The sequence below is a fragment of the Babylonia areolata genome, chromosome 8 (genome assembly GCF_041734735.1).
Source record: "Babylonia areolata isolate BAREFJ2019XMU chromosome 8, ASM4173473v1, whole genome shotgun sequence".
Taxonomy (NCBI): domain Eukaryota; kingdom Metazoa; phylum Mollusca; class Gastropoda; order Neogastropoda; family Buccinidae; genus Babylonia; species Babylonia areolata.
In genome coordinates, this window is record NC_134883.1 from 11860310 (window position 1) to 11872809 (window position 12500).

General features: G+C 48.2%; 1 protein-coding gene across 4 annotated transcripts in view; it reads left to right on the forward strand.

Moving 5' to 3' along the window:
• LOC143284538 (plexin-B-like) overlaps positions 1 to 12500 on the forward strand; it is a 440596-nt gene that overhangs the window by 124256 nt on the left and 303840 nt on the right. For all 4 annotated transcript variants that reach the window (XM_076591286.1, XM_076591287.1, XM_076591288.1 and 1 more), the window contains one exon: positions 2913 to 3032. The gene's annotated coding sequence lies outside the window, so the exon portion shown is untranslated. The remainder of the gene's footprint in view (positions 1 to 2912; positions 3033 to 12500) is intronic.

A 12500-nucleotide genomic window follows, 5' to 3' on the forward strand; every position in this document is an offset into this window, starting at 1 on the left:
TCCTGTCTTCTTCCTCTGTCTGTCTCTGTCGGCCCTACTGCCTTAGTTTCTGTCACTCTGTCCCTCTCTCTCTCTCTCTCCTTCCCTCTCAAAGAAAGCAAGCAGAGGCCTTGCAGAAACAAAAGGGTTAGGGGGTGAAGGAAGCAGTAAGCGTGAGCATATAAATTGGATTGTCTCTCCCCCCCCCCCCCCCTCCGACCTCCTCCATCCCGCCCCGCACCCCCCACCATCCCTTTCTATTCTGAGACAAGACAAGACTTTCACTTTTGCCATGTAGATGATGCTCCCCCCCTCCACCCTCCCCGACCACTCCCGAATTTTTTTCATTTTATTATTATTTTATTTTTACTCACCATCCCTACACAACCGTCCGGGTTTTTTTTTCTGTTTTCTTTCTTTTTTTTTCTTCTTTTTTTTGTGGTGGTGTTGGTGGTGGGTGTGGATGTGGGTGGACGTTGGTGTGTGTAGTGGGAGGGCGCGGGCAGCTTTTTACATGATTGCCATCGACCTCTCTCCAGCTCTCGTGTGCCTAAAAGACAGAAAACCCTGGAGACCCCCACCCCCGCCCCAACCCCCCATCTGCTCCCCCCCCAAAAAAAAAACCCTCCCCCCCCCCGCCCACCCCCCCACTCCCGATCCTTCACTCCACAGCACCCACTCTCCACAAAAAAAAGAAGAAAAAAATGGATAGCTCATTGGCCAGGAAAGCTGAAGCCAACTGGACGCCATATTGTTTCTTGTATCCAGCCGTCAGTCCGTTGACAAGTCGTCTGCTAACTGGTGGTAGGTTCTGAACTTTAGCCGTGTATCTTCGATGAAATCGTGTTATGCTTGCCCCCACCACATTGCCAAATGTTGTGTCTTGATTGAAATCTGCCAATGGTTTATCTATTTAAAGTTATTACAGGAGAACAGTGCAGACACACGTAGCGCAAACTTGCCGTGGAAGCACACACAGGAATGACAGCTTAACTAATGCCGCGAGCAAGTGAGAGTTTGCCGTGAAGCCAGTTGAGCGCTTGGCTACATACGAAGTTACTGCTTCGCGCTATGCTGACGCGAGTAGTAAAATGGCTGAATGAACACTTCCGCTGGCTTCAGTTAGCAGAGGGGCTCAAAGAAGGCATGCGTTATCCAGGGGGGGGGGGCGTGTCGTGTCGTGTTTGTGTGTGTGTTGGGGGTGGGTGTCGTGTATGTGTGTGTGTGTGTTGGGGGATTGTGTCGTGTGTGTTGGGGGGTGCGTATCGTGTGTGTGTGTGTGTGGGTGTCCAGTCCCGAACCCCTTCTAGTTCAGCCTGATGACCGAGCGGACTGACCAAAACATGTTTGGCTAGGGAAGCACCATCGACTGCACAGACAAAGAGTTTCTAAAACAAACATGTGTCTCCCCCTTTTTTCTCTGGCTTTCTATCTCTTCTCCCCTTCCTCCTCCTCCTCCTCCTCCTCCCTGTGTGTGTGTGTGTGTGTGTGTGTGTGTGTGTGTGTGTGTGTGTTTGTATGTGTGTGTGTACGTGTGTGTGTGTGGACGTCGGCAAGGAGTAAAAATTGGAACGAACATGACTAGATTAACCCATTTTCTTCCCATGTCTGCGCCAGAGGTCTCCTCTCTCGGGAAAACCGTGGCTGAAAGGCGGAATAGAGAGAGAGAGAGAGAGAGAGAGAGAGAGAGAGAGGAGGGGGTGGAGAGAGAGAGAGAGGAGGGGGTGGAGAGAGAGAGTCTGGAGATTGGGGACGGGGTGGAGAGGGTTTGGGTGGGGGGGAGGGGGGTGCTGAGAAGAAACCTTTCAGTTGTTAGCCGTGCACCGTTTTACAGAGAAAGACAGAGAAAAAAGAAGAAGAAGAAGGGAGAAAAGGTGGGGAGGGGGGGGGGGGAGGAGGAGGAAATAAAGGAAAAGAAAAGAAAAAAGAAAAATAAGGACGAGGAAGAAGGAGTGTTCCATGCTTGATACAGAAGAGGTTGTCGATACGGATTCTGTTAAGGCTTTTATTTTCCCTCTTTTTTTTTCTTTTCTTTTTCTTTCAGCTGTCACTCTCTCTCTCTCTCTGTCCCTCTCTCTCTCTCTCTTTCTCTCTCGTGAATACGCGTTTGCTTTCTGTAAAGAATAGGGATTATTTTACTTTATTTTATTGTTGAATATATGGATTCATTGCCTATTTGTTTTTATTGCTTATGTTTTTGTGGGTTTTTACGCACATAATATATACATACGATTATTGTCTTTTTTTCTTTCTTTGTAATTGTATTTCTTGTAGGGGCAGTTTGGCATCCCTGGCTTTGTGTGTGAGTGTGTGTGTGTGTGTGTGTGTGTGTGTGTGTGTGCACGTATGTTGTTTTTTTGTGGAGAAAGGGAGAGAGAGAGGAGAGGGAGGGAGGGAGGAGGGAAAAGAATTATCCATTGCGAGGGAAAATGACTTGTTAATGTGCATTTGCTTGTTTGCTCCTGTGGACATTTTCTTTTGTTTATTTTTTTGACAATGCTGTTTTTGTTTGTATGTGTGTGTGTGTGTGTGTGTGTGTGTGTGTGTGTGATGGACGTGAAAAATGTTTCAGTGTCCCCAAGGGACTTAATGTTTTTTGGGTGTTTTTTTTTTTTTTTTGCTCATGCTTGGCCTTCTGTGTATGTTACACCCCTATTTCTCCCTCTGTTTCCGTTTTACTCTCTCTCTCTCTCTGTCTGTCTGTTTGTTTGTCTATTGTCTCTGTATCTGTCTCTGCCCCTGTCTCTTTCTGTTTGTCTGTCCCCCCGAAAAAAATATGTTAAAGATCTATCTTTCATCAAGGATCCTCCCCCCGCCACCACCACCCCTCCCCGCCACCCATCACTCCCTCCCTCTCTACCCCATTTCCCCCCCCACCCCCCATCTTGTGATTTAGGCCTGTCCTAACATGTGTTTCAAATCGTGTGTTTCAGATTTCGAGCTTTTGCTTGGGTTCGCTGAGTGGAGAACCGGATTAAAGAAGTACCACTGACTTTAACAAACACGGAGAATCCTGTGTGAGAGAGAGAGGGAGAGAGAGAATACGTCATCAGGTAAGAGAAGCCGTATCTTGTTGAAATCAGTTTCCGTCTCTGTGTATCCTTTGTCTGCCTCTCTCTCTCTCTCCCTTTGTCTGCCTCTCTCTCTCTCTCTCTCTCTCTCTCTCTCTCTCCCCCCCCCAACCCCCCTGCCCGGTCTTTCCCTCACACTTCTCTCACTCTCTCTCACTTCCTCACTCACTGCTTTCTCAGCACAGCACACATGGAATAAGAATGGAAAGGAGACCACAATCTATCGATTATTCTAAGATGGCGTAAGTGTGTGTGTGTGTGTGTGTGTGTGTGTGTGTGTGTGTGTGTGAGAGAGAGAGAGAGAGAGAGAGAGAGGGGGGGGTGAGGTTGGGCTAACTGTACAAGGGCCAAAGTAGATAACAACATAATCAAAGAGTAACGATCCTTCCCAGGTAATTTCTAATGACTCATGACGATATGTATATATATATATATATATATATATATATATATATATATATATATATATATGTGTGTGTGTGTGTGTGTGTGTGTCATCACAGACGCTGCTAAAGGAATTGAAAGCACTGTAAAGGAAGAAAGAAAAGAAAACAATCAAACAAACAAACAAACAAACAAAAACAAACAAACGAAAATTTAAAAAAAAAAGAAGAAAAAAACAAACAAAAAAAAAACGGTTCGGGATGTAGGGGTTGGAATGCAGGGTGGTGGGTGGAGTGGGTGGGAGAGGGAGGGCAATAACGTGTGTGTGTGTGTGTGTGTGTGTGTGTGTGTGTGTGCGTGCGTGCGTGCGTGCGTGTGCGTGTCTATCGGGGCTTGTGTACGTTCATGTGCATTATTTGTGTGTGCTTTCATATCTGTGAAACTGCATGTTTGTTGCGTATCTCTTATGTATGTGTGTCTGCATGTTTTACGTTTGTTTGCTTATTTGCCTGTTTATCATCATTATTGTATGTTTGTGTTAATTTCATTTATTTATTTATTTATCTATCTATTTATTTATTTATTATTATTATTATTATTTATTATTATTATTATCTCTTTTTTTCTTCTTTTTTTCTCAAGGCCTGACTAAGAGCGTTGGGTTTCTTACGCTCCTGGTCAGGCACCTGCTTGTCAGAAGTGGTGTAGCGTATATGGCATTGTCCGAACGCCGTGGACGCCTCCTTGAGAGCTACTGATACTGATGCTGATACTGTTTCTACATAATTTATGTTCTACAGCTCCTTTACCACCCAACCCCACCAACCCCCACCCCTCACCCCTCTACTCTTTCTTTCTTTCTTCTCTCCGACACCCCCGTCCCTCCCCCCCCCCCTGCCCGACCTCCCCTTCCCCAACCCTCCCCCCCCCACCCCACCTCACCCTGTCAAGCCTTCGATCTACTTCTATTAATTAACTCTCTCCATACGAACGGCGAAAGAGACGACGTTAACAGCGTTTCACCCCAATTACCATCATCAAAATATTGCAAGCGGAAGGTTCTTATACTGAAGAGGTGAATGTTGACAAAGAATACCACAATTCTGACGACGGAAGCTGAAGGTTGGGTCATTCAGATACCCACTGGACATCCGAGGGGTCTTTGTAGAGGAGAAGAGAGGACTGGCCGTACTGAGTGAGTTAATAGTCCACCCCCAGGTTTTGGGGTGGCGAGCTTTGCAAAATAAGATTGTCTTCGAGACATTCCGAAGCACCCTTTTTTTTTAATGGACATATGAAGGGCTGGCTGACCTCCCGAAAAGGCTCTGTGTGTGTGTGTGTGTGTGTGTGTGTGTGTGTGTGTGTGTGTGTGTCTGTCTCTCTCTCTCTCCTTCTTTGTTCATTTCTGTCTCTCTCAATATAAATCATGTGTGACGTTTCTCTTCTTGTGTCTTTCTCTCAATATTTCTATGCATCTGTCTGCCTCTGTCTTTCTGTTTGTCTGTCTGTCTGTCTCTAAATCCCTCTCTGTGTCTGTCTGTCTGTCTGTCTGTCTCTCCTCTCCCTCCCACCCCGAATCCCGTCACACACGCACACACGCATAGACATACTCAGCGACTCTCTGGAGGTGCCAGCTAATTGCGCTTAAAAGAGTGTATGTAAATCCCCTCAGACACCTCTGCCCCCCCCCATCCCCCCACTCTCCCCCCGATCCATCAAGGGAAAAGAAAAACATGCGCGTCTGCCCCAAAACCCACGATCAATTTGCCCCCGTGTGGAGGGGGGTTGGGGGAGGGGGGGGAGGCAAATGGTGTGAGGAGAGTTGGGGCGTAAGATGTAGACCTTGGCTGATGCCTTTAGCGCTCGTGTTTTGCCTAACCTCATGGTGGTTGGTATACAGAGAAGAAGAAGAAGAAGTAAAAAGAAGGAGGAGAAGAAAATGATGAAGAAAAGATGGGGTCCAGAGTTGGTCTAAGTATAGAGACGCCTAGGATGACGTCACACCGTGGCTAGAAGGGACGAGAGGTCTTCAGACACCGAAAAAGGTCCTTTGGTGCTTTTAGCTTAAGTCTCGCTCTCTCTGTCCCTCCCCACCTCTGTCTCTCTCTCTATCCCCACCTCTGTGTGTGTGTGTGTCTCTCTCTCTCTCTCTCTCTCTCTCTCTCTCTCTCTCTCTCTCTCTCTTACTTTCCGTCGGTCATCAAGACGACCACTCGTAATGTTGAGTCTTGGTGAAGTAGTTCTATGAAATATTTAATCGAGAAGTAAGTCCCGAGTCGGTAACAGCTAAAAGAAACTGTTCCAATCCCACTTAAAGTTTTGGTTGCGTGTGTGTGTGTGTGTGTGTGTGTGTGTGAGTTGGGGGGTCGGATAAGGGTGGGAGGGCATCGTGAGGAGGTGGGGGTGTGTGTGAAGGTGTGTGTGCGTGCGTGTATTAACCCGAGGTTGATTAGGAAAAGAAAAAAACAAAACAAAATGATGATGATGATGATGATAATGATGATGATAATAAAAACTGCTGAACAACCTTCAGAAGGTGTGTAGCATCGTGGCAATGAAGAAAAACAAGAAGCAGCAAGTTATGGCAGGCAATGTGAAGGTTGAAGAACCCGCAAATAAATAAAAGAATGAAAATAATAAAGTACGTGGGGGAAAATGAGGTTGAGATAAAAGATTAAAAGACGTTGAAATGATCATGTACACATTATTTGTTATGTGCCATTGGTTGGTCAAAATCTGCGCCGTTTAAAATCTTCAGCACAATTTAAGAACGTACTGTCTGTCCGCGTCCATTTTATTTATTTATTTGTTTATCTATTTATTTTCTTTTTTTTTATAACTTGGATCAGAATAAAGTTAGAATTTTGCATTAAATAGCAAACAGGTTTGGTTTCAGTATGGGGGCATGGTTTGGGATGGGGGGGTGGGGGTGGGGGGACACAAGTTGACACGCAATTCGGCAATCACAGCTTGGGACAGTGATGAACGAGGCTTCGTTAATGACCATTAACCACGATTTTCGTCACCTTAGGGGAATTCAGAAGAAAGGGGTTGGGTGTGTGTGTGTGTGTGTGTGTGTGTGGGTGGGTGGGTGGTGGGGGCGGGGGTAGGAGGGGGGGCGGGTAAGGGTGTGTGTGTGTGATAAAACTGGGTTCTGTGCAAGTCTGCTGCTGCTGCCCACAAGGGAAAAAAATCAGAGAAGCTCTTAGATGCGCCTGACTATCACGACCTCCTTCCTTCCTTCCCCAACACCTCCCCCCTCTCTCCTCTCCTCTCTCTCTCTCTCTCTCTCTCTGTCTCCCACCTCCCTCCTCCCTCCCCGCCCATCTCTTTTAACGAAGCCACCCTTGGTCTGGGTCCATTGTACAGTCACATCACGCCTCGCCCAAGCCCTTGGACCTCATCCTGTCGGCTGTCTGTTGCTGCATGGTACGAGACAAGCAAGGTGGGTGGGGGTCTTGGGGTTGAGTGTGTGTGTGGGGGGTTGTGTGTGTGTGGCGGGGGGAGGGGTGGCGGCGTTGGGGGAGGGTGGTGGCGGCGGGTGTTTAGGGAGTGAGGGTTTGGTTTGGAAATGGCGTGAATCTTTTTTTTTTTTTTTTTGTCTTCCTCCTCCTCCTCCTCCTCCTCCTCTTCGTCGTCCTCGTCCTCCTCTCTCCTCTCTCTCCCCCTTCCTTCCTCATCTCCCTTTTGACCAGTTCCAGAGCCGGCGCGGTACCAGTAGTAGTAGTAGTAGTAGTAGTAGTAGTAGCATACAGCCAGCAACAACGTCGTCAGGGGACCCCCGCCTTGCCACGTCCCTCATTCATTTCTGCTGACAGAACAAAGGAGAGAAATGGGCGGGGCCGGGTGGTGGGGAGGGTCCAGGGGGTGCTGGGGGAGGGGGTGAGTTATTGGGGGATGGGGGTTGGTGGGGTAGAAGGGAGAGGGGGGGTGGGGGGTCGGGGACTGAGACCACACACACGTCTTACGAAGTAAGTGGCCCCCCGTGGCCGCGCATTCAGGGAGTGGTTGCTAGCAGAGCGCCGTTTTGTTTTACCACCACCACCAGCACCAATACCACCACCAATACCACCAGACGCGACACGGCAAGCAAGCAAGTAGTGACTGTTGAAGGTGGTATGACAGATAACTTGAGGGATTGAGGGACAGGAGGTGGGAGGGGTGGGGACTCTTGGGGGGGGGGGGGGACTAAAAGGCGGTTGGAGAGGTGGGAAATCAAGGACAAAGAGGAGGAGGAGGAAGGAGAAGGAGGAGGAGGAGGAGAGGGAAGGAGGGGAAGCACCACCACCACCACCACCACCACCACCATCAGTTACCGTTGACAGAAGAAATGAGTTTGTTGCGTTTTGTGAAGACAGGTCGGAGTCGGAGAGAAAGAAATGAAAAGAGACTGGGAGAGGGGATGGGGGGCGGGGGGGGGGGGGGAGAAGAAATCCCCAGGTCGGTTTCTTTCTTTGGTGCCGGGGTGGTGGGGAGAGGGAAGGGGGTAGTGGGGGGCGGAAGAGGAGGGGAGGGGGGGGGAGGGGTCAATAAGGTCGACACCCCAACAGCTAGTCTCCTGATGAAATAAGAGCGGACAGTGTCAGGAAACGAAGCGTTTATTGGAGGGTGTGTGGGTGTGTGTGTGTGTGTGGGGGGGGGGGGGGGGTCATAAAAAAACAACAACCCACGAAAACAAACTTTTCTCTTGTCAGTGCAGAAAAGCATCGGGAATAGACGTCCAGGTTACTGGGTGTGTTCGCCCCCACCCCCCTTATCCTCCTTATAGAGACATGCAGATCTTGCTTGTTCATTCATGCAGATTCAAGAGTTTTTGCTGGTTCGTTTTTAAACGAACAACAACATCATCAATTCAACAATAAAAAAAACAAAAAAAAAACCCCCAAAAAACCAGTTGTTGAACCCCTTACTGATGCGTTGAAACCTTTTTTTTTTGTATACTGTGGAGCAAAAGGAACGGTAATTGATGGTTTCAGTTGTGGAGGGTAAGGAGGGGGAGGGGGGCGGGCAGGGAAAAGGAGGTCCGATTGTTGACTAGATTATTGATACAAATATTCAATTTCATTCTTTTTCAAATATGATTTATCATTATTAATCCCCAGGACACGCATCAAGCCAGGAAAGCATCAAGTTCGTCCCTCTCCTGCGTTCAGTGGGCCGAGAAATCCTTAAACAAAGAAAAAAAAAGAAAGAAAGAAAGAAAGAAAAAAAGGAGAGGAGTTAAAGAGAGAGGAGGAGTAATGAATTAATGGCATCGTAATATAGATGGCGAATGTCCTCGCAGGACTTTTATTTCGATTATTATGGGCTGATGAAAACAGAGTGGAGAGAGAGAGAGAGAGAGAGAGAGAGAGAGCATTGTAGAAAGTTAGGAGAGCACTCGATCGATGGACATCGTGTTTAACCCGTTATATGCGATGCATGCAGAACAATATTTTCACACACCGTGCATATTCTAGAGCGCCTCCCTCAACACTTGTCTGCTCTATGGCACGTGAACAACGGCCGTTTTTTTGCACGCGCGCGCGCACACACCTACAGTCGACTGGTTGAGGAGGACGAGGAAGAGAGGGAGGGGGTGGGGGTGGGGGAGACCGAGAGAGAGGGAGAGAGGGGGGATCGAGCGAGTGAGGGTGTGTGTGTGTGTGTGTGTGTGGATTCGAAGGAGTAGATTATGTTATTCAATTAATACAAAAATAACATAAAAAAAATAAAATAACCCACGCAACCCTCCACCACCAACAACCAACTGAATTGCACCCGCTCTACCAAACCTCACCAAACACACACACACACACACACACACACGCACACCTCTCCCACTGTTCAACAGTTGATGGTTGCAAGCAAAGCATAAAGGTAGAGAGGATGGGATGGTGGTGGGGGGTGGGGTTTGTGTGTGGAGTGGGGGGTAGAGTTTGAGTAGGGGGAGGATGGGGGTGAGGTGGGGGGTGAGGGGGTGGGCGCGGGGGTAAGAAGATAGCCCGGGGCCTGTTGTCGCAGCAAACGATGCGTTCAGACCGCATGCGCTTGCAACAACAGTTCAACCAGGTCGTTAGTCTTGAGCTAAATGGTTTGTTGGCAGCAGGAGAGAGAGAGAGGGGTGGGAGGTGGGGGGTGGGTGGGTGGTGGGATGGAGAGAGTGGGGTCAGGGATGTGGGTGCGGTTAGAGGGTGGGGGGGGGGAGTGGGGGGGGGGAGGGGCTGGGGTGTTGATGAGAGCTTTCGGGTTGGTTACCATCGATTTGGATTGTGGGTGGGGGTGGGGGGTGGGGGCGGGGGGGGGTGTTATTTGTTGTACCCCGGGTAGGGAAACATGCGCCGCTTGTCTCTCTCCCGAAGTTGCCCGGAGGGAGGTGATAGGGGAAAACTGAGTAGAGAAGAGAAGGTGGATGGGGGGGCGGGGGGTTGGGGGGGGGTGGGGATTTGTATTGGGGGGCTTTTTGTGTTGATGAAGTGTGCAGTTTGTTGTTGGAGAGGGGGAAAATGATCGAAAGAATTCCCCCCCCCCCCCCCCCACACACACACCACAAAAAAAACTAAACAAAAACAACAACGAAAAACAAACCTGCAGCCCAGAGCAAGCTAGTGCAAACACACACACACACACACACACACACACACACACACACACCTTTACTGCCATCGTGTCATCAAAACGTGTTATTCACATCACAGTTATCTTACAGAAAAACAATTGTCAAGTGTTTTAGTGACAGAATTATTGACAGAATATATTCATTCTAATCGATAGTGTGGCTGCGCTTTCATATTACGATATTCATGAAGCAGAATGTGAAAAAAATGAGGAATAATTAAATGAAAAATAAAATTAAGGGTGGGGGTGCGAGGGAGGGTGGGGGGGGGGGGGGGAGGCAGGGGTGACTTTGAATGTTATATAATCGAAGGTGGTGGGTGGGCACAGGAAGACGGAACGTGGATGGTTTTGGAAGTCTTAAAAAGCAACAACAACAACAACAATTTAAAACAGCATTTTTATATTCATCATGGCATCCAAATCTTGAAATGCTCCATTTGTGTGTGTGTGTGTGTGTGTGTGTGTGTGTGTGTGTGTGTGTGTGTGTGTGTGTAAAGGGTTTAACTCGTGGACTGTATTTATTTGTTCTTTATTCTTTATTTTTCTAACAGACGGAAGAACAACAGAAAACAAAAACCAACAAAAAAACAAAAACAAACAAACAAACAAAAAACACACACACAAAAAAAAACAACCCGAAATAGATAAAAGTTAAATGATGATAAAATTTCACGGTGGATGTTTCTGCTCCCGCCCCGTTGCACGTTGTTATTATTATTATTATTATTATTATTGCCGCTGCTGCTGCTGCTGCTGCTGTTGATGCCAGAGATGCACTGGAAGCGGTGCAGTGCAGTGCAGTGCAGTGCAGTGCAGTGCAGCCAGTACTGTATGGTAACGTGAAGAAAATGTTTTAATATCGAGGCAAGTGCGCAGGCGAGAGAGACACAGGTGGAGGGGGGGGGGGGGGGGGGCGAGGGGGGTTCCGGGGGGGGGGGGGGGGGGAGGAGGCGGGACAACATACGTTCAACGTGCACGCATCTTCGCTGGGTTGTGTTGTCATGTAGTGTGTGAGTTCTCTCTGTCTGTGTGATCTTGGACTGCCTGCCTGCCTGTCTTTTTATCTCTCGTCTTGCCTGTCACTGGTTGTCTGTCTGTCTGTCTCGGGGCTTAAGCGTTGCTTTGCCTCTGTGGTTTCTTATTGTGTATCTGTGTTGTGTGTGTGTGTGTGTGTGTGTGTGTGTGTGTGTGCCCTCTTATCTGTATTGCTTGCTTAGTAAGGGCTGGTTTTCTGTCTCTGTGTGTGTGTCTGTCTGTCTGTCACACACACACACACACACACACACACACACACACACACACACACACACACACACACACACATACATACACACACACACAAGCGCTGTTGGTCTCGGGTTTTTGCGTTTCTGCCGTCTGTGGTTCTTATTGTGTCTGTGTTGTGTGTGCACTCTTATCTGTCTGGCTTGCTTAGTAGGGGCTGGTTCTCTGTCTGTCTGTCTGTCTCTCTCTCTCTCTCTCTCTCACATACACACACACACAAGCGCTGTCGGTCTCGGGCCTTTGCGTTGCCCTCTGTGGTTCTCATTGTGTCTGTCTGTCTGTCTGTCTGTCTGTCTGTCGTGTGTATGCCCTCTTATCTGTCTTGCTTGTTTAAGGGTTGGCTCTCTCTCTCTCTCTCTCTCTCTGTCTCTGTCTCTCTTTAGGATTAAGATTATGATTATTAGTCAAATGCAGATACTATATTGTTGTACACTGTTTACCCCATTCATGAGGGGCAATGTGTTTGCGAATGCTGCCCCCTCTCTTAAGACACCCGCTTTTGCAGTCATCTTACCAACTTCCACATTTTCCTTCCCTACACCTTTATACACACACACACACACACACACACACACACACACACACAAAGAAAACCAACCAAACAAAAAAACAACAACGCGTGCTCGCTCTCTGCACACACACACACACACACACACACACACATGTGCTATTTAAGCTGACCGAACAGGCAGTGACCCAACCAACATAATGATTGTGTTGGTCAGTGTGCGAGCGTAAGGGAAGTAACCTTTTTTTTCTTTTTTTATCTCCCTTCCTCCCTCCCTCATCATCACCGCCTTGTCTCGAGCTGGCGTTGGTCGAGTCGCTCTGTCCCCAAGTCCACCACTGTACTTCCGTTACAACTCTGGTTCTCCGTTTTCTAAGCTCGTGTACAAGGTATTTTACTTTGTTACTCCCAGCCCTTTTAACTCTGTCCATACGAACGGCGAAAGAGAAGACGTTAACAGCGTTTCACCCCAATTACCATCATCAAAATATTGCAGGCGGAAGGCTCTTATACTGAAGAGGTGAATGTTGACAAAGAATACCACAATTCTGACGACGGAAGCTAAAGGTTGGGTCATTCAGACACCCACTGGACATCCGAGGGGTCTGTGTAGAGGAGAAGAGTGGTCTGGCCGTACTGAGTGAGTTAAATCGAAGAGTGCGTGTGCGTGCTCGTTC